Source organism: Mobula birostris, chromosome 1 (genome assembly GCF_030028105.1).
Source record: "Mobula birostris isolate sMobBir1 chromosome 1, sMobBir1.hap1, whole genome shotgun sequence".
NCBI lineage: Eukaryota > Metazoa > Chordata > Chondrichthyes > Myliobatiformes > Myliobatidae > Mobula > Mobula birostris.
The window spans coordinates 241274995-241297907 of record NC_092370.1 but is presented as its reverse complement, the minus strand read 5'-3'; the positions used below and the strand labels follow the sequence as shown (position 1 = coordinate 241297907).

At 40.9% G+C, this 22913-nt stretch overlaps 1 long non-coding RNA gene across 2 annotated transcripts in view; it reads right to left on the bottom strand.

The window, feature by feature from the left end:
* Positions 1 to 5763: 5763 nt before the first annotated feature.
* Positions 5764 to 22913, bottom strand: part of LOC140186676 (uncharacterized) — a 42622-nt gene continuing 25472 nt past the window's right edge. The window contains exons 2-4 of one of the 2 annotated variants that reach the window (XR_011882925.1): positions 10016 to 10064; positions 8746 to 8930; positions 5764 to 6288 (exon numbers count right to left, since the gene is read on the bottom strand). This is a non-coding gene — a long non-coding RNA (uncharacterized lncRNA). The remainder of the gene's footprint in view (positions 6289 to 8745; positions 8931 to 10015; positions 10065 to 22913) is intronic. The other variant, XR_011882920.1, reaches the window with a different exon arrangement.

The window sequence follows — 22913 nt, the reverse complement described above, 5'->3', positions numbered from 1 at the left end:
ACAAATTTCACGATATATGCCAATGATACTAAACATGATTCGGATTCCAACATGATGCAGTGTCATAGATCAGATCTGATTGTTACGGTTATTGCAGCATGAACATAGGCACCTCACTGAGTGAAATCCACATTAACTTTCCATTGAATTGAGGCTGGGTCACCAGATCCAGATCCATGACATAGCAGCGGTCCCGGCTGCACCACTGTGTTGCCCCTTGGTAATACTACTGGAACTGCTTAGAAACTTGAGTAGGAGATCCAAGGTGAAGTTGATACTTCACCAAGGAAATTTTTATTGCCACTGTTTGGATCATATGTTAGATCAAGGTTTTCTAAAGTGGATATTAACGAACGATGTCCTGATCAATGATTACTTCTCAACCATCGTACTAAAATCGATTAGCACTAATATGGATGAGCTAGCATTAACTGAATTTCTGTTTACTGAATTTCCAACGTCACGAAAGTAAGTACATCTCAGCAAGTACTTTAATATATGGAAGGCTCTTTGGGATGAGGTCAAGAAAATCACAATGTGAATAAAATTCTTCTCTCTTCTTTAAGACATAAGTTTCAATGTGACTGATGCAAATTACATATCAATAAAAGTCTGAGCTGCAGTAATGACCAGTCAGACTTTTTAGTGTCACCACTGATCATTTCAGATTGCATCAGCTACATTTGCATTATATTCCTGAAATGGATGTTTCTTCTTGGTTTTTTGACTGACTATTGGTTTTGTGATTATAGAAGTTGAATAGTTTATAAAATTAGATCTAGTGGATAGCCTAAGACTTTTTTCGTGGGTGGAAAGGGCTGGCACAGCCTCAGAATGGAGGGACACCATTTTAGAATGGATATGAGGAGGAATTTCTTTAGCCACAGAATGGTGAATCTGTGGAATTTGTTGGCACAGGTGGCTGTGGCAACAAATTGGGTACGTTTAAGGTGGAGGTTGATGGATTCTTGATTAGTTAGGGCATGAAGGGATACAGAGAGATGGCAGGAGACTGGGGCTGAGAGGAAAAATGGATCAGCCATGATGAAATGGCGGAGCAGACTCAATGGGCCAAATGGCCTAATTCTACTCCCATATCTTATGTTCTTATGGTCTTATTGATATGAGAGGACATAATTTTAAGGTATGGGGGTGATGTTGGAGTTAATTTCTTCATACAGAGACTGGTGGATGAGTGGAACGCCCTGCCAAGGATGGTGGTAGAGGTGTTTACATTAGGGACATTTAAGAAACTTCCAGGCACATCGATGATAGAAAATGGGAGGACAGTGTAAGAGGGAATGGCTAGATTGATCACAGAATAGGTTGAAAGGTCAGTGCAACATTATTGGCCAAAGAACCTGACATGACAGAAGTTTATAAAATTATGAGGGGGCATAGATAGACAACCAGTATCTTTTTCCCGAGGATGAAATATCTAATATTAGAGGGCATGTATTTCTGGTGAGAGGGGGGAAAATTCAGAGGTACACATGACAGCTTGTTTTCTCACACGGAGTGGTGGGTGCTTGGAATGTACTGCCAGGGTGATGGTGGGGCAGGTAAAATAGGGGTATTTAGAGGCAAATGGATATACAGAGAATGAAGATATATGGACCATACACTGGCAGAACAGATTAAGTGTCATTAGCTTATTATTTGGTGTAACTTCACAGGCCGAAATGCCTGTTCCTGTGCAGTACTGTTCCATATGTGTTATCTTAAATCAGGAATTAGTTCCGAGTCAGAATGATGTAAAAAGGGGTCGACTATAGTGTTGTCGAGGAACAGTTGTCTGGAATCTTCATTTTCTCCAGCACATGGTGAGTAAGAATGAAGAAACTTTTATGCTTTCTTCATTCTCATTGCGCTTTAAAATTTTTGCCTGCTGCAATTCCTTTTTTAAAACAGCTGTGTTAAATTTTATTGGCTCCGGTCTCCATTGGGCAGGAAGCATTTTCACAATATTGGCGTTTGACCATCTGGAACGTGGAAAATTCATTAGGTGATTCAATACTCTGAGTAAAAACGTTAGTTTTTTGCTAAATAAATATTCCTATACTTCCCCTTTAATTCCTACACACCTTTTCTGACAAATACCAGGAGGCCCGTAAGAGGCTTTGTGAGTGCTAGAATTCCAATGAGTTCATAAATTCTGGAATCTTTTTCCATTTCTCCTTGAATGTTAATCTTTTCCCAAAATACTAGTTAATGCCAGCAAGTTTCCAAAGGCAGAAGTTTGTGCTGTGATCCTCCTATTCACAGAGTGATAGAGTGATGTTAGACCTCTGTCACTCGAGGTCGACCAAGTTGCTATATCCCAGCTGTCTAGATATGCAAGCCTGGGCAGTACAATATGGAGAGAAAGCTGTTTCCCATGTAGTAATTACCACCTCTCCACGCATCTAATGAACTCAAAGGAACGGCAGAGACCGATACAGTTGGCACCAGCAGCGTTGCAGGAGTTGCCAGTCAGCATTGAACTCAAGGTAGGACTACCTGAAAAACACCAGCTCGGGATTTTTCCCTTGAGGTTTACTCCTGAAGTATTCCCCATGAGTTGCTGTTGCCACAAAGCAGCGTAGGTTTGAGATCAGAGTTTTCTCCTCCTAGATAAACGGCCAAGCACGGTTGACAAGTCCCATTTGCCCGATGCAGTTGGTTTTAAGGCTGCCTTTGCCCCTTCTCCTATCAGTAGAAACAGTTCTGCTGGGTTTAGTAGCTAAGCCATGCATGAAGGCAAGGAGCTGGACTTAGCTGTCAGAGCCTATTTGAGGCACAAACCATTGGGCGCATTTAATAGGTAGTTGAAGCTTATCCCCATTACCAACCCCGGCTGCAACAATCTTAATAAACACGTTCATAGAGTGATACAGCTTGGTAAGAAAATACATTGGGCCCAAACATTTCACTCAATCATCTACACCAGCCCTATACTATTCCCATTTGCTTTGAAATTCTCCCTACATTTTTATCAAACCTTTCAGAGTTTATTACTCACAAACACACTGTGGTAAACCATGTATATAGGTTGTAACTGGGTTACCTGTCTGGACATGCCTGGACATGCCCCTCTGCTGACTGCTCCTGTGGCTCCTCCCACGGACCCCTGAATAAAGGCCATTGTGTCACTGCCCCTCCCTCAGTCCAGGACAGATACTCAGCATGGACGTTGGTCCATTTACTGTTAATAAAAGCCTTTCAGTATTTACTCTACTTCCAGTCTTTTGGAGTAATTGATAGTGCATCACACCCTAATGTAATTATTTATTGTGTTCAGTTAAACTACAGACCCTGTGCCTTTCAAATGTGGGAGGCAATTGGAGTGCCTGGAAGAAACCTATGCGTTCATATAGGGAACATGGAATTTCCACACATATTGCTCAAGGTCGGGATTGAACATGACTCATGGGTACACCCCATGAAAGGTGCTGGAAAGAAAAGCATGCCGTCAAATGTCGGATTCAGAATCAGATTTAATATAAATACCATATGTTGTGAAGTTTGTTATTTTGAGGCAGCAGTACGTTGCAATATATAATAGTAGTAAACTATCAACTATAATAAGAACTATATATTGGGAAAAAATTAATCAAATAAGTAATGCAAAAAGAGCAAAAATAAGAAAAAAAACTGAGGTAGTGTATATGGTAGTGTACATTGTCCATTCAGAAAACTGATGGTGGAGGAAAAAATTTCAAAGCACTGATCTGTATGAACAGTAATACTAGTTAAGCTTTTCATTATTCCTCGGTACAAGTGACAATAACAAACTAATTCCAGTTCTTTACTGAGAACCTATCATCTGTTTTCACGCAAAATTGCCAGAAGTTCTGGTTCTCACTTCTGGTTCCCGATCTACTATATTCTGCTTTTGTGTGCTTTGGGAGCTTTTTGCCATTACTTCACCTAGCCTAACAAAAATAACAATACATACGGCTCAATGAATTACATAGGACTGCTTAGGATCAAAGGTGCAAAAACAGGCCAGTTTTTGTATATAAATCTCTGTACCCTTTCACCTCATCCGCTTCACCAGGCTCCCATAAAAGTGTCTTTAGCATTAACATTATCTACCCTGGCGGAGCAAGATCTTCATTCGGACCACTCTGGGTAAAGAAGGTTCTTCTTAGTTCCTGATGAGATTTCTTCCCGCTTCAGGAACTTTACATAGTGATGGTTTCCAGTTACGCAGTTCACCATCAATGGAAATACTCACTTCAGATCCATTCTTACAAACCTTCAGCATCTCCATCATCATTATTATGTGCCATGAAGTATGATGTGGGCAATCATGGTCTTCCATCTAATCTTAGAATTTCTAATAAGCTCTTCAAAACTGGTGAATGGTCTTGGCCTGAAACATCAACTCTTTCTTTTTTTTCCAATAGATGCTGCATGGCCTGCTGATTTCCTCCAGCACTGTGTGTGTGTTACTCTTCAAAACCTGCCTGTCCATCATTTTAAAGCCCTTAAATAGCTAATCAAAGTCCAAACTACATTAATTATCAAATATGTATGCCATAAACAACCCTGAGATTCACCCACAGCCACAAAACAGGAAACTATGGAACTCAATCAAAAAAAAATCAAAACCCCAACATTGCAAAGAAGAAATTGCACAAATGTTACAAAAAATGAGCAAGAAACACAGAATAAATAACATCAACCTACAAGTCATCAAATCAGTCCAGCAATATTCAGTTCAGCTCAGTTCATTTCAATCCAACGCCACATTGTTCTACCTATAGAGAGAACTACACTGGGGTCAATATTTGGATAACTGCTTTGACAGAGGACAGTGGCCCTAAAGATGTCCTGCTGTCTTAAATGAAGTGCAGAGAAGCAGCAATGTTCCCTCATAACAGCATTTTAGTTTCTTATTTCCAACATTGCTTTTCATGCCTATTAACCAATGGTGTTCTGTCACTTGGATGGACTTTCAAACTGTTTGGACTGAGCAATGGTTGCATGAAGCTGAAGTGAATCAGACCAAACAACTGTCTGCCAAAACCAGATGGACTCCCATAATGCAGAGCAATTCTGTCATTTATGTAGATAACCAGCACACTTGGGCTAACCCCTGATTACATCCCGCAAATTATTCTTGCGGAACAATATTTAAGGACTTACTAAGGAATTGTGACAGAGGTTTATTGCTGCTCATTGGTTACTTCTGAAACTATTGATTAAGTAAAGTTAAGCATGCAATATGTGGTTTCTGTGATAATTTGGGATTATTTCATATTGGTACAGTAAAACAAAAAAATCCATAATATCATTAAGACTGACCAACATTTAAAGCCACATGGTTGATTTCATTGCCCAGAATGCGATTGGGCTTCTTTTAGGATGGGGAATTCTAACACTGCTGGTGGTTTTCAATCTAGAATTCAAAATGGTTATTTAAGTTTTGAGGTAGGACTTCGCAGAGAAGCAGCTCAACTGCTACTGTACTCTGTGGTCATGGAAACACAAAAATTAATGACACAAAATGAGACAATTTGTTCCATCATGTCCATGTGCAATATTCCCTCTATTTTTCTTTTACAGCTGCATGGACCAACCATTGCTCTGAGCAGGAAATGTTTACATGTCCCGAAAACTGTGTGGCATTTTACATGTTTGATGTTCATAGTACAAAAAAAAACACAAAACTACAGCTCGCAATCTAAGTAAAAGGTGTCAGGCAGTCAAAACAACTGCCAGGCACAATGGCAAAAATAAAATGTTTTGACTAGATGGCATTGGCATTCAGTGGGCTGGTGATTTATTAACAATGAGTTACCGACTTCCATTCTGTGTTTATTGTTACAATTTGATACAGAGTTGTAACTTGAAACATTGGCAATGTAAGTTACAGTGTTCACAAATACATTAATATAGATTTCAAAATTGGATTACCATATTTTCAAAACTATATTTACATTATACAGTTAAAAATTCAGTTCATTTAAGTTACTGCGTGGCTACACACTCATGTGGTTTAGAGTGAACAGTGTCCATCTGAATCAATGAATTAGGACAGGAGTGTGGTAGGTTGGAGAGATGTCTATAAAATTACTTTCCGGTGTTGGAGAGAAACATTGATATGGATTAAATGATCTGTTGCCTCAAGTCTTATCTCTGCAGGTCTTCAAGTGGTGAATTCATTCTGGATCTTGCAGGAGACAGCTGGGCCAAGTCGATAAGTACGCCTGAGCAAGCCTACTGCCAAATTCTGGCAGCATTTCAGTTACTTTGAATAAACTTAAGGTGGGTAAGAAGTATGTTTCACTCTGTTTTGTCCTGAGGGTGAAATGATATAAGAAAATCATCAATTTTACAATAACAGAATCTTTTCTGAGCGCCTGTGGATTTCAACTCTTTAGGACAATATTCTGCATCATGTGCTCAGAAGGTAAAGTTAACTTTCCTCACCAATGTAATTATTAGGAACAACTTGATTTTCTTACATACAAGCTTTCATTTTTGTTGAAATAAGAACTAGGGTAAACAGTTTACATAAGAACATAAGAAATCACAGCAGAAGGTCAGATGGCCTTTCGAGCCTGCTCCACGATTCACTAAGACCACGATTGAATTGACCATAGACTCAGCTCCACCTACCTACCTTTTCCCCATACCTTTATTTCCCATGCTAGGCAAAAATCTATCTGTGTCTCAAACATACACTCAGTGGCCACTTTAATAGATATACCAGTACACCTGCTTGTGATGGTATTGGGTTTGCTGACCACAAAGTTTTAAACTCAAGCAGAGACCTTAAACCCCATTGGAAATAAATAGTCATGAATACTTTCACTAAAGGGAGATTATACCCAAGCTTCAAAGACTAGTTCACTTCCCTGTTTATTCACCACAGTGAGTTTAGTTGCAAATACCCACTACTTGAGCAGTGGGTACCCACCCCCACAAAGGAGAAGATAATTCAGCTAACAAAGTAGTTGAAACACAGTTCATTTATTTTCAGTGATACACATTTAAATCCAAACAACACTCTTAAGACACATTTAAATCTCCCAGAGGAATTCGATCTAAAACACTTCCAAATTACAAACAATTTCTAAAACACAAAACATTTCCACCACAGGTACAATTCCTATAAAGTGAAACGATATACCAGCAATGCAGACAAACAAATCGTCTGTTGTAGAGATTGAAGCCAGAGGAATGAATGCTAGATCACCCCATGTTTCTTCCATTTTTTTTTGATGTTCTTTTACCCCATTCCAATTAAACATGAAATTCCGTTTTCATTTCCTTTCTCTTTGACTTGGGTGGCTTCACATGTATGTGATATTTCCCCAGATATCCCTTTTATACAGTCAGAAAGCTTCTTGAAGACAAAAATCTCTGCTACTGTTGTAAAGCTAACTTCTGAGCACATGACCTTTCCAACCATAAACACATCAGTTATTTGACATGTTAAGTGACATTATCCATCTGGTCTACAAGCTTCTTTGAATTAACCAACTTAGTCAGCACTGTCTGTTTTGAAACAAGCCAAATAAATAACCTATTGTCTTATAGGGCATCTCTCAAGCAGCAATAAACCAGGTACAGTTACTTTACTGATCCGGCTGGTGGCGTAGTGGCATCAGCATCGGACTTTGGGACAAAAGGTCCCAGATTCGAATCCAGCCAGCCGGCTCCCAGCACGCTTTCCATCCGTGCTGGGTTATGAGCTGGTGATCTCTTTGGAAACTCACCCGGCAGAAGGTAATGGCAAACTACTGCTGTAACTTGCCTCGTACGCAATTCCCCACTACGTCAGAGAGGTGTGGAGGGAAATCGTCCGCTAACTGGAGAAACTCCGGAAGCGACGTACCTACCTACCTACCTACAGTTACTTTCTATGGACAGAGTACCTGCTACATGCAGAGTTTATTTGCAAAGCTTCTTTATAGTCTGTACTTTAGACAAAAATCTCCTACAGTACCCATAATGACCACATACTTCATCTTCACCCTTCACCTTTATGCTGCTTCACCTTTACTCTTCAAGGAGAGGTCTGATACAACTTCTTAATAATATAAGATGTATTCAATTTGCAGCATTAATTAAATGCTACATGTGAGTAAGAATTAACATGTTAACATGTTTCAACAGGGTAGAGATGCACTTTACATCCTTAGTAAAGAATTAAGCCTTTGATCCCTAATAATAAATGTATGTACCTCTATCAGTCACTGGTTAATATTCTACTCCACTGTAGAAAGTAGACTCGAAATACGTAGTTGCGTTTTACTAGCGAACAATGCAATCATGTATTTCACACTAAAAAAAACAAACATTAATCTCTTTGATTTCAAACAGTTTATTTTTAGAAGATGTTTACCTTATTAAACTCCACCCCCACCCCCCTCCAAAGTGTTAGGAGGAAAAATTTGAAACCAGGTCAGGCTGATCAGAAGTTTGCATTCAATCCAGGCAGGCAGGATGGCTGTGTACCCAGGTTCCAGCTCAAGATATATTGAATAGAATAGAATAAGATAGATCTTCATTGTCTATGCTCAAGAGAATGAGATTGTGGTGATTTTACATTCCGTGCAAAATATATATTTACCATGCATACATAATTATAAATTATAAGAAAATATTAATTATAAATTGAAGGATTCTTTGATCATCTATAGAGGCTTCCTAACATGTACAATGAGGACTTGTATCTGGCTTTGCCAGAACCCAATGTGTAGAAGATCTGTGGCCATAGGTAGTGCCAAAATCTGAAACATAACTCACCCTTCCTTCAACCATGTGTTTTAAAATGAACCAAGTTGTCTAGAGCTCACCGGAACTCCCCAAATCAGCTTCTCAGCTTGCAGCTTCATGAATATCTCAGAATGGCAACAAGCCTAAAGCCTTGGTTGCATCTTGAGTCTCTTTGCTATTGTTTGGATCCTTCCAATTTCTTGAATGAAGCATAACTAATGGAAAGACGAAAGGAGGATAACTAGACATTGTCCATTGTGCTGCAATGCAAATGGACCACTTTTCACTTTTGTTAATCCCCGGCAATTGACAATGCATACATATAGACATTGAAACCTCAAACAAAGACAATATGAAGTAAAATATATATTAAATATATCTTGTATTATAAATGCAAGAGATTCTACAGATGCTGGAAATCCAGAATCTCACACAAAAAGTGCTGGAGGAATTCAGCAGGTGAGACAGCATCAATGGAGAGGAATAGTTGACTTTTTGGGTGAGACACTTCATCATGTTGTATTCCATCATTGTGGAAATAGAAATAGAAAACACTCAAGAAGAGAATGGAAGAACTACTTTGAGAACAATTGTTTACTGATTTAATACTTAAAACATAGCTATGCATGATCATTCAGAAGCATAAAATCATTAAGGTAAAATATAAATTATAGTCAATGTACATTTAGCTATTCCTATCTTTCCTGATAGCATAGAATGCCATTCAATCCATTGAGTCTGTGCCAGTACTCGAAGCAGAGTATCAATCCCAGTATTCCTCTTAATTCCTTGCGACTTAGTCTCTCTCATGAGCCCATCAATTCCACCCTGATTTTCCCACCACACATAACTAATTAACTTAACGTCCTGCATATCTTTCGAGTGTGGGAGAAAAACCAGATCACCCAGATGAAACCCAGGTGGTCACATGGAAAATGTGCAAATTCCACACAGGCAGTATCAATGGTCAGGATGAGAGTTGCTTGAGCTGGAAAGCAAACATACTACTGACTGCATCAGTACATTCTCAATTACTGAAAACCCTAAGATACCCAACTATTTCAGTAACTGGAGTCTTAAAGGAGAGTTTCCATGCAATGCAGAGTAATAGTCATAAAGCACTGCACCACAGATCAAACCCTTTGGCCAATCTAATCCATGCTGAATTATTATTCTGCCTAGTCCCATCGATGCACACCCGGACCACAGCCCTCCATAACCCTCAATCCATATATTTATCCAAATTTCTGTGAAAGTAAAAGAATTGAAAGATGGGTGGAGATAAAAGATTAATGCTTACTGTTCTGTAGAACTCTGCTGGTAGTCAAATCTCTTCTCTCCGAAATCTCCTGTAGTGAAGCAGAATAATTTTTTGGGTTAAAAATTGAAAGCTGGCATAACACTGATGAGATTAATTTGGTGTTGCAGTCTTCCAAATGGTTCCCCATCCCATTTATTACATTCAGAGCCACAACAAAACATTTCCATGAAATGGAGCTGAACATCTCAGAGAGAAGTTTGACAACCACGCTGGGTTCTTTTTCCCTACTAGTGCCTGTGATCTTCAGTAAGCAGAGCATATCTTTAAAAGATCATTCTTAGAGCAGGCAGCTTGCCTTAGGAGTCAAATCCCCCATGGTAGCTGTTCAGGCAATTAAATAGTCAAATAAATTGATTAGGTTTCTGCTATTTCTTTATTAGTAGAGTATAAGTCAACATAATTAAAGACTCCATCCACCTCGGATATTCTGTTCTCTCCCTCTTCCCATCAGACAGGAGATTTAAAAGCCTGAAAGCATGTACTACCAGGCTAAAGGACAACTTCTATAACATTTCAATAAAACTATTGAATGGTACCGTTTTACAATGGGATGGACTCTTGACCTTACAGTCATAAACACAAAATAATCTGCAGATGCTGGGGTCAAAACAACACTCACAACACGCTGGAGGAACTCAGAAGGTCGGGCAGCATCCGTGGAAAAGATTGGTCGAAGTTTCCGGCCGGAACCCTTCATCAGGACTGTAAAGAGAAGGGGCAGAGGCCCTATAAAGAAGGTTGGGGGAGGGTGGGAAGGAGAAGGCTGGTAGGTTCCAGGTGAAAAACCTACCAGCCTTCTCCTTCCCACCTTCCCCTCACCTTCTTTATAGGGTCTCTGCCCTTCCCTCTACAGTCCTGACAAAGGGTTCCGGCCCGAAACGTCGACCGATCTTTTCCACGGATGCTGCCTGACCTTGCAGTCAACTTTGTTATGGATTCACACGTATGGTTTGCATGCACTGTGCATTTTCTGTAACTGCAACACCATGTTCTGCATTCTGTTATTGCTTTTCACTTGTACTTTCATAAGGTATTATGTGATGAAATAGATCTGTATGGCATGCAAAACAAAACTCTTCACTATAGCTCAGTGATAATAATAAACCAATTTATCATTGCAATGAATTCAAAGAAGCAAAAAGAACCCTATGTAATGCATATGGAGCTCTGTGGCATCACAACTAGGAACTGGACAATGAACTTCAGATGGCTAAACGACCTCATTTATGGACAAGCACTGATAATCTATTGGGAAATGATATGAAGTTATCCGAAGTATTAGTGCACATGGGAAATGGGGTCTTCTAATGCACTAGATCTACAGCAGGGGGCCCCAATTAGTGTCCATGGACCCCTCAGTTAATGACAGGGGAACATGACATAAAATTTTGGGAAACCCTGATCAATGGATATTAACCCATCATGAGAGCAGAATTAGGCCATTTGGCCCATCGAGTCTACTCTACCATTTCATCATGGCTTATCCATTTTCCCTCTCAGCCGCAATCTCCTGACTTCTCCCTGTATCCCTTCATGCTCTGACCAATCAAGAATCTATCAACCTCTGCCTTAAATGACGTGGCCTTCATTGTGACAATGAATTTCAACGATTCGCCATTCTCTGGCTAAAGAAATTCCCTCCATCTCCATTCCAAATGGACATCCCTCTATTCTGAGGTTGTGCAGCCATTTCCACCTGGAAAAAAATTTCTACCTCTGGTCTTAGACTCCCCCACCAAAAGAAGCATCCTTTCCACATCCACTCTACTGAGGCCTTTCAACATTCAATAGGTTTCAATGAGGTCCCCTCTCATTCAACTGAATTCCAGTGAGTGGAGGCCCAGAGCCATGAAACACTCTTCAAAGGACAGGCTTTTCAATCACAGAATCAATTTCGTGAGCCTCCTTTGAAACTTTTCCAATGTCAACATATTCTTTTTTAGATAAAGGACCAAAAAGTGCTCAGAATACACCAAATGAGGCCTCTCCACTGTTTTGTAAAGCCTCAACATTACATCCTTGCTTTTATATTCTAGTCCTCTGGAAGTGAATGCTAACATCACATTTGCCTTCCCCACAACCAACTCAACCTGCATATGAACTTTTAGGGAATCCTACATGAGGACTCCCAAGTCCCTTTGCACCTCAAAATTTTGAATTTTTTCTCCATTTAGAAAATAGTCTGTGCTTTTATTTTTACCGAAGTGCACGACCATACACTTCCAAACACTGTATTCCATCAACCTCTTCTTTGCCCGTTCTCCTAATCTGTCTAAGTTCTTCTACAGGAAAGCTTTTAATGGTGTACATTTTTGCTATTACAATGGCTTAAGCAAAATACCTTTCAAGAGTGGGTAGCAAGCCGGATTATAAACTAGCTGACTGAGAGAAAACAGCTATGGGGAGTTACTCAACATTCAGTCCTGGATCATTTCAAAGGTTTGGATACAGGCCAAGAAAAGGTGGTGTTTCATTCTGTAAATGCAGCAAAATGCACTGTGTAGTTCTTTCAAGAGCCAAAGGAATTGACGAAGGGATGAAATGGAGATATGGTTGAGAGAAGGCAGACAGAATATATTCACGGCAAGTGTGAGGCCATGTAGTGCGGTAAGAAAAGAATAACATTCTGAATGAAACCGCAGCTAGTTTGGTGGGAGAGCAGAGGAACTTGGAGACCCAGATTAACAGGACATTAAAGTGTATGTATATATATATATGTGTGTGTGTGTGTGTGTGTTTGTTTCTGTGTGTCTATATATATACACACATATACATACATACATATACACACACACACACATACACACACACATACCAGGTCAGAAATCAGGATATAGACAATGGATTCCAGTTAATTTGCCTGTTGTTTAATCGAGGCAGCTGCTTGTTTGGATCCAGAACTGGCTTGCCCACAGAAGGCAAAGAGTGGTTGTAGACGGGTCATATTCTGCATGGAGGCCAGTGACCAGTGGTGTGCCTCAGGGATCTGTTCTGGCACCCCTACTCTTTGTGATTTTTATAAATGACCTGGATGAGGAAGTGGAGGGATGGGTTAGTAAATTTGCTGATGACAGAAAGGTTGGGGGTGTTGTGGATAGTGTGGAGGGCTGTCAGAGGTTACAACAGGACATCGATAGGATGCAAAACTGGGCTGAGAAGTGGCAGATGGAGTTCAACCCAGATAAGTGTTAGGTGATTCATTTTGGTCGGTCAAATATGATGGCAGAATATAGTATTAATGGTAAGACTCTTGGCAGTGTGGAGGATCAGAGGGATCTTGGGGTCCGAGTCCACAAGACACTTAAAGCTGCTACGCAGGTTGACTCTGTGGTTAAGAAGTCATGTGGTACATTGGTCTTCATCAATCGTGGGTGTGAGTTTAGGAGCCGAGAGGTAATGTAGCAGCTATATAGGACCCTGGTCAGACCCCACTTGGAGTACTGTGCTCAATTCTGGTCGCCTCACCACAAGAAGGACGTGGAAACCATAGAAAGGGCGCAGAGGAAATTTACAAGAATGTTGCCTGGATTGGGGAGCATGCCTTATGAGAATAGGTTGAGCGAACCTGGCCTTTTCTCCTTGGAGTGATAGAGGATGAGAGGTGACCTGACAGAGGTGTACAAAATAATGAGAGGCATTGATCATGTGGATAGTCAGAGGCTTTTCCCCAGGGCTAAAATGGCTGGTACGAGGGGGCATAGTTTTAAGTTGCTTGGAAGTAGGTACAGAGGAGATATCAGGGATAAGTTTTTTTACGCAGAGAGTAGTGAGTGCGTGGAATGGGCTGACGGCAGCGGTGGTGGAGGCGGAAACGTTAGGGTCTTTTAAGAGACTCCTGGATGGCTACATGGAGCTTAGGGAAATAGAGGGCTATGGGTAAAATCTAGGTAGCTCTAAGTTAGGGACATGTTCAGCACAGCCTTGTGGGCTGAAGAGCCTGTATTGTGCTGTATGTTTTCTATGTTTCTAATTTCTAACTAACATCAGTCGTATGCACTAGTGTGGTCATTAGACACTACACTGTGTTTAGAGTGAAAACATTTTAAATAGTGTCAGTTGCAAGTGTTTTTGTCAAAAAGCAGAGATCTTTTGACAGTGATAGTTGGTGAGAAATAAGCAGTGAGGCAGTTCAGAACTGTTTTGCTCACTGTGTTTTCTTCTTTTTGTAATTTATTTTTTATTGAATTTCATCATCAAACAAATATTTCCATAAGATGTATTTCAGATACTGTACATATATATCATATCATCATATTTGTCACAAATCTCCACATAATATTTACCTGAGGTATACACTTAGAAAGGAGAGAAAAGAAAGAACAATCGAAAGAAGAAAACTATGTACAGAGTAACAGAGTAGGGAGTGATCTTTTTTTTACAACATATTCATTGATTGTGAGAATAAAATCAGGCCTATGAGGTGTTATGTAGTTAAACCATTTTTTTCCAGTATGAATAAAATTGTTCCAACTTATGATTAACAGATGCTGTTATCTTCTCCATTTTGTAAATGTCCATTGTAATTTCCATCCATACATTTAAAGTTGGGCTCTCCTGAGATAACCATTTCCTGGTAAGAGTCTTTTTACCAGCCACCAGCAGTACATTCATTAAATATTTATCTCTTTTCAACCATTCTTGAGGTATATACCCAAAATATATGGTCTTACTCTCTAAGGATATTTCACATTTAAAGATATCTTGTAGGGCATTATGTATCCCAGTCCAATAGTCTTTGATAACGGGGCATTCCCAGTAAATATGATAATAGTTTGCACTTAGATTTTCGCAATTTCTCCAGCAAGCAGGGGAGTTACTAGTATAATGGGATTTCTGAGAGGGTGTAATAAAATGTCTTATCAAGTTTTTCCACCCGGACCCCCTCCATTTCTGTGAACTGGTACACTTCCATTGATACCTCTATATTATTGTCCAGTCTTCCTCAGATATTATTATCCCTCCTTCCTTCTCCCATTTTGTTTTAATGTATGAAGTCGAATGTGTTTTAAGATTTGACAAACCCTTACACAAGCTTGAAATTATTCTACTACCGTTGTCTGAATTATATGCTTTTCTAAATAGCTTTATCTGACATGTACTTGCCTTGGTTACTTGTTGTGTTTTCAAGCATTCAGGCTTAGAGATATCAGACCACAAGAAAATCTGCAGATGCTGGAAATCTGAAGCAACGCACACAAAATGCTGGAGGAAGTCAACAGGCCAGGCAGCATCAATTGAAAAGTGTTTCACGCTGAGACCCTTCATTGGGACTGAAAAGGAAGGGAAGAAGTCAGGGTGAGGAATTTGGGGGGTAAGAGAAGAAGTAGTACAAGATGGCAGGTGACAGGTGAAAGTGCAAGAGGGGGAGAAGGTGAAATAAAGAGCTAGGAAGTCGATCAGTGGAAGAAATAATTGGGCTTGAGAAGAGGGAATCTAACAGGACAGGACTGAAGACCATGGGAGAAAGGAAAGGGAGCAGAGCACCAGAAAGAGGTGATGGCAGGTAAAGAGGCAATTTACTGCAAGCACGAGAAACTGATGTTCACACCATCAGGTTGGAGGCCATCCTGACGGAATACAAGGTGTTCTCCTCCAACCTGAGTGTGGCCTCATCCCAGAGGAGGCCACGGACTGTCATGTCAGAATGGTAATGGGAAGTAGAATTGAAATGGTGGCCAGTGAGAAATCTTGCTTTTTGTGGCGGATGGAGTGAAGGTACTTGACATACAGGAGGCAACGCCACAAGCACCGGATACAGTAAATGACCACCAACAGAATCGCAGGTGCGGTATCGCCTCACTTGAAAGCACTGTTTGGGGCCCTGAATGGTAGTGAGGGAGGTGGTGGAGGGGGCAGGTGTGGCACTCGTTCCACTTGCAAGGGTAAGTATCAGATGGGAGATCAGTTGGGTTGGATGAGTGGACAAGGGATTCATGTAGGGTGCGATGTCTGTGGAAAGTGGGGGATTGGGAAAGATGTGTTTGGTGGTGGGATCCCGTTGGAGATGGCATAGGTTGCAAAGAGTTACTGGCTGGATGTGAAGGCTGGTGGGGTGGTTGGTGAGGACATGATAAATCCTGTCCCTGATTTGGTAGCGGTTGGATGCAGTGAGGGTAGATTTGCACGAAAGAAGAGATGCAGGTGAGCGCGGTGTTGCTGGTGGAGGAAGGGAAGCCCCTTTCTTTGAAGAAGGAAGTTTTTCATTCCATAATCAATTCCTCTGCCTTTGTTGTATCTGCTCTCAGGACGAAGCTTTTCATTCCAGAACGGAAATAGTCTATCTCCTGATATCTTTTGAACCCACCGACTCCCACAGCTATGGGGGCTATACTCTTCTCAACCTGTCGCTTGTAAAAATACCATTCCCTTCGCAAACACGAGGAAATCTGCAGATGCTGGAAATTCAAGCAACACACATAAAAGTTGCTGGTGAACGCAGCAGGCCAGGCAGCATCTCTAGGAAGAGGTACTGTCGACGTTTCGGGCCGAGACCCTTCGCCAGGACTAACTGAAGGAAGAGTGAGTAAGAGATTTGAAAGTGGGAGGGGAAGGGGGAGATCCAAAATGATAGGAGAAGACAGGAGGGGGAGGGATGGAGCCAAGAGCTGGACAGGTGATTGGCAAAAGGGATATGAAAGGATCATGGGACAGGAGGCCTAGGGAGAAAGAAAAGGTGGGGGGGGGAAGCCCAGAGGATGGGCAAGGGGTATAGTGAGAGGGACAGAGGGAGAAAAAGGGGAGAGAGAAAAAGAATGTGTGTATATAAATAAATAACAGATGGGGTAGCCTCCAACCTGATGGCATGAACATTGACTTCTCAAACTTCCGCTAATGCCCCACCTCCCCCTCGTACCCCATCCGTTATTTATTTCTAAATACACATTCTTTTTCTCTCTCACTCCTTTTTCTCCCTCTGTCACTCTCACTATACTCCTTGCCCATCCTCTGGGTTTTCCCCCCCTCCCCCTTTTCTTTCTCCCTGGACCTCCTGTCCCATGATCCTTTCATATCCCTTTTGCCAATCACCTGTTCAGCTCTTGGCTCCATCCCTCCCCCTCATGTCCTCTCCTATCATTTTGGTTCTCCCCCTCTCCCTCCCACTTTCAAATCTTTTACTAGCTCTTCTTTCAGTTAGTCCTGGCAAAGGGTCTTGGCCCGAAACGTCGACTGTACCTCTTCCTAGAGATGCTGCCTGGCCTGCTGCGTTCACCAGCAACTTTCATGTGTGTTGCTTACCATTCCCTTTTCTCACTTCCTCATTCTCTGCCGCATCTGCTTTCAGGATGCTGCTTTTCATTCCAGAACTAATGAGATGTCCTCCTGACGTAGATTTGAAGATCAACAAACACGAGTAAATCTACTGATGCTGGAAGTCAAAACAATGCACACAAAATTCTGGAGGAGCTTAGCAGGCCAGACAGCATCTTTTGAAAAGAGTAAACAGTTGACATTTTGGACCTGTACCTTTCATCAGGACTGGAAATAAAAGATGAGAAGTCAGAACAAAAAGGTGGGGATAAGGGGAAGAAGTATTATAAGGTAGTAGGTGATAGGAGAAACTGGGAGAGAGGGAGGGTTGAAGTAAAGAGCTGGGAAGTCAATTGGTGAAAGAGATAAGGCTGGAGAAGGGGGATCTAATAGGACAGGATAGAAGACCATGAAAGAAACGGAAGAGGGAGGAGTGCCAGAGGGAGGTGATAGGCAGGTAAGGAGATAAGTGAGAGAGGGAAATGGGAATAGGGAATGGTGAAGGAGAGGGTGGGGCAATTAACTGAAGTTTGAGATATTGATGTTTATGCCATCAAGTTGGAGTCTACCCAGATGGAATACCTTCATTCTGTCTGCCATAAAAAACGAGATTTCTCAGTGGCCACCAATTTCAATTCTATTTCCCATTCTCATTCTGACATGATGAGGCCAGACATAGGTTGGAGGAGTGAACCTTGTATTCCATCTGGGTAGCCTCAAACTTGATGGCATGAACATAGATTTTGTGAACTTCCAGTAATTGCCCCTTTCACCATTCTTCTTTCCTGTTTCCCTCTCACAAGTTCTGTCCTTACCTGTCCATCACCACCCTCTGGTACTCCTTCCCCTCCCTTTCTGCAATGACCTTCTGTCCTCTCCTATCAGATTCCCCTTTCTCCAGCCCTTTATCCCTTTCACCAACTTCTCAGCTCTTTACTTCACTCCTCTCCTGGTTTCACGTATCACCTTGTACTACTTCCTCCCCTTCGTCCACCTTTTTCTGTCTTCTCCCCTTCCCTTCCAGTGCTGATGACGGGTCTCAGGCTGAAAATTGACTATTTACTCTTTCTCATAGATGATACCTGGCTTGCTGAGTTCCTGTAGGATTTTGTATGTGTTCCTTTGGAAATGCCCGAAATGGCCGGGAATTAAAATTAAATGATTACATCAATTCAACAAATTAAGAAATGCGACAAATTTGAAGATATCAACAATCACCTCGAATGTTACAATGAAAGTGAAGATTTGGGGGGTGCAATTATCAAAAGCATGGTGTGAAGGCAATCCATTATCAGCACTGATTTTGTTATTTTACAGTCAAAAGAACACAGCAGCAAACACTGCAGGATCTCCCCCATTAATAACTACTAAAAATCTAATACACAGTATTATAGTACTGTAGGAGCATTGGTAGTATTCTAATTTGTTCTGTATTTCATTTAAATACATTATTTGTTACTCTGTTAAATAGTAGCTTGTAATTTTTATACATTTTTAACTATTTCCATGAAACTTCAGCTAACTGTGGCAGCCACTTAATTGGGCCAAAATGCTCTGGTCTCGATGTGTCCCAGTTAACCAGAATCCACTGTATATAAAAACATGAAAAATTCCTATACATTGTTTCAGGAGAATAGAATTAAAAACATATATATATATGTATTCTATAGGGGCTTCAGTGATTCAGGTTGTTCATAGAAACATAGAAAATAGGTGCAGGAGTAGGCCATTCGGCCCTTCGAGCCTGCACCGCCATTTATAATGATCATGGCTGATCATCCAACTCAGACCCCGCCCCAGCCTTCCCTCCATACCCCCTGACCCCCGTAGCCACAAGGGCCATATCTAACTCCCTCTTAAATATAGCCAATGAACTGGCCTCAACTGTTTCCTGTGGCAGAGAATTCCACAGATTCACCACTCTCTGTGTGAAGAAGTTTTTCCTAAGCAGTTTATAGCCAAAGAAATACTTCTGAAGCTTAATGTTAAAAAATAACTGCAGAAAGGATGAAAGGTGTTGCAAGCTGTGCACAGCAAGATCCCGTAATAATAAAATAAAACTATCTCCTTATTTTGCTGAAGAACAAATATTTACCAGGACATCAGGTTTAACCACTTCCTCACTTTTCTACAAAACAACGCCACATGCTCTTTTTCTTTCCTCTGCCCCAGAGGTCATATTGGGTTTTGATAATACCTCACTCAAAGGATGTAGCATTAACAATGAAACAGTCCCTCAGTGCCACGTTGTCCCTGATTTTTTTTTCCTGACTCAGCAGAAAGCATCCCATCTATTGAGCCACTACCGAGACTTGGGATCAGATAGCACGTTTCTATCATCCTTCTTATTTAATACAGTTCAAAAAATTGTTGAAGTGAGAAGTATTAAAATAATTGGTTTAAATTTAATCATAATTCAGCAAAGTTAGCTCCCAGTAGTGCATAATTTCCAATTAGCATCTTAAGGATTTTCACACCATCACACCCTAATTGTTAATTCACTAAATGTCCTCAGATATCATCAGAATAAAATAACACGGGTATATAAACAGCGATACAGGGAGGTTAAAATGGTATCTTCCTGTCCTGTGAGAGATGTGGTTATTTTTTTTAAAATGAGGGTGTGGTGTCACGACTTGTTTACATTTTAAATATTATATGGTTACATTAACTGGCATATTAAGGCTTGGAGGTCTGAGGTCAACTCAAAAGAACAGAAATCATGACTTTATTAACAATAATCAATTATCTGTATTGATAGGGGTTTTATGGGAGGTCACAAAGTTAATTGTATGACTATTGTGCTTAATGGTTGGAAATAATGGCCCAAATAGCACCATGTGGATTAGTGTTAGTAGATTCATAAATCAGGCCGAGATACTGTATTCCAAATGTTCAGCCCCTATCCTGATCACAGAATGATATTTGTGAAGGCAGCTGGGTTACATGTTTTGATGGTCTTCTGTGTTGGCTCATGGGGCCCTCCGCTTTGAGTTTGCTCAGTTTCAGGCAGGTCTCACTCAATAGACGGTCCCAAAGTATTAACTTTGCTCCTCTGTCCAAAGCTGCAGCCCGATCTGCTGAGTATTTACAGAATGTCCTGAATTTATTTCTGGCACGCTCTCCAATTTGTTTTTGAGATTAAGTAGCAGCAAGGAAGACATTGCAAGGCAGCAATGACTGGTGAATGGGCAAGCTAAGGAAGTAAACCGTGGGGCAGATTGATTGTGTAGTAGTTAGCATAACACTTTACAGGACGGGCAACCCGGGTTCAATTCACACCGCTGCCTGTAAGGAGCTTGTACGTCCTCTCCGTGACTGTGTGGGTTTGCTTTGGGTGTTCAGCTTTCCTCCCACAGTCCAAAGACGTGGCTGTTAGTAGGTGCTTCGGTCATTGTAAATTGTCCTGTGAGGAAGCCAGTGTTAACTTGGTGGGGGGGGGGGGGGGTGGTTGCAGGGTGCTGAGCCTCAAAGGACCAGAAGGGCCTATTACGCACTGTATCCTCAATATAAAAAGTGGTAACTGCAGGTTAGTTATCTGACAGTGTTGTGCAAAGTTGATTCTGGAGACACTGAAAAGTGGTTAACTGAAAGATGAAATGTCTTCCTTTCACACTTTGTGCAGTTCTTTGAGTTGCCAAAAGCAGCCATCATGGTAGACAATAGGTGCAGGAGTAGGCCATTTAGCCCCTCGAGCCAGCACCGCCATTCACTGTGATCATGGCTGATCATCCACAATCAGTACCCCATTCCTGCCTTCTCCCCATATCCCTTCACTTCACTATCTTTAAGAGCTCTATAGAACTCTTTCTTGAAAGCATCCAGAGAATTGGTCTCCACTGACTTCTGAGGCAGAGCATTCCACAGATCCACAACTCTCTGGGTGAAAAAATTTTTCCTCAACTCCGTTCTAAATGACCTACCCTTTATTCTTAAACTGTGGCCTCTGGTTCTGGACTCCCCCAACATCGGGAACACGTTTCCTGCCTCTAGCGTGTCCAATCCCTTAATAATCGTAGAGTACCTGATAGCACGACGCTATCACAACTTGAGGCGTTCTGGAGTTTGGAGTTCAATTCCGGTACCATTCTATAGGGAGTCACTGTAGATCCTCCTCATAGAATATGTGGTTTTCCCCAGGTGCTCGAGTTTCCTCCCACAGTCCAAAGACATACTGGATAGGTTAATTCGTCATTGTAAATTGTCCTGTGATTGAATTAGGGTTAAACTGGGGTTGTGGGGTTGTCGTTGCAGCATAGCTCAAAGGGCCAGAAGGACGTACTCAGCATTGTATTGCTAAATGAATAAATATGGTAATAGACAATAGTAGAATTATAAATTGAAATACTTTATTGGAAGTAGTAACTCTCAGTTAAACTGCAGTGTCTGTGTACAACAGTGTATCATAGACAAATAAAAGTACAAAGTAAATTTATTATCAAGGTGTACAACCTGAGACTCATTTTCTAAGGGTATTTGCAGTAAATACAAGAAACACAAAAGAATAGATGAAAGAATGCACCCAACAGGACAGACAAACAACCAATATGTAAAAGGCAACAAACTCTGCAAATACAAATAAATAATAATAGCAACAATAATAAATAAGCAATAAATATCAAGACCATGAGATGAAGAGTCCTTGAAAGTGTGTCCATAGGTTTTGGGAACAGTTTATTGATGGAACAAACAAAGTTAAGTGAAGTTACCATTATTGGTTCAAGGCCGAGGGATAATAACTGCTCCTCATCTCAAGTAATGCAAACCAGTTCATCAAGTTTAAATATTCGCACAAATGAAATTATCTTTTAAATATTTGTAATCATACCCAATAATTTAATGAACTCTTCACTGCAAACTGCACTTGACATCACCAATGGATCCAATCTCGGCACAAATTCCAGAAGATCATTTCTCTGTGTAGTCCATAACGTCACAGAAAAGTACAGAACAGAAATAGATCCTTCAGCCCATCTAGTTCATGCTGAACCATTTAAATTGCCTCAGAATCTGTTCAAAACTGGTGGCTTTAAAATTATTATCTTCATGAATTTAAATACATTGTATTGAAAATTTTGATCACCAACAGTTGCATGACTAAATTCTCCACACCAATAATTTGTAAACAGCCAGAATTCTCAAACCTATTGCAGTATGTCACTGATTGTCCATAATCGGTTTGTCAACTCTCATGAAAACCCTTAATGGCCATTAAATTCTTCAGAGATTTGCAACCCAGGTGAAACAACCTATCATGACAGTTGTAGAACCAGGTAATTTTAAATGGCTGTAAATAGCTGCTGTGCCCAAGGCTTTTGCTCACTACTGTAGTAATTGTGTGTATTGCACTGTATTCCAGCTGCAAAAAAAAAAAAAGGATATATGTGAATGATGATAAACCTGATTCTGATATGGGTCTCTATTGTGGACTGGGAGTGGAAAGGGGTCAGGGAGGGGGGAATCTTGGTTGGGAAAAGGGGAAGGAGGGGCAGGGAATGGGAAGCACAAGAAAGGCATTCTGTAATGATCAATAAGCCAATTGTTTGGAACCAAATGACCTTCCCTTGCCTGGTGTCTCAGAGCTGGGTGCACCCGTGTTATCCACAGCCACTGGCACTCCTCTGCCACT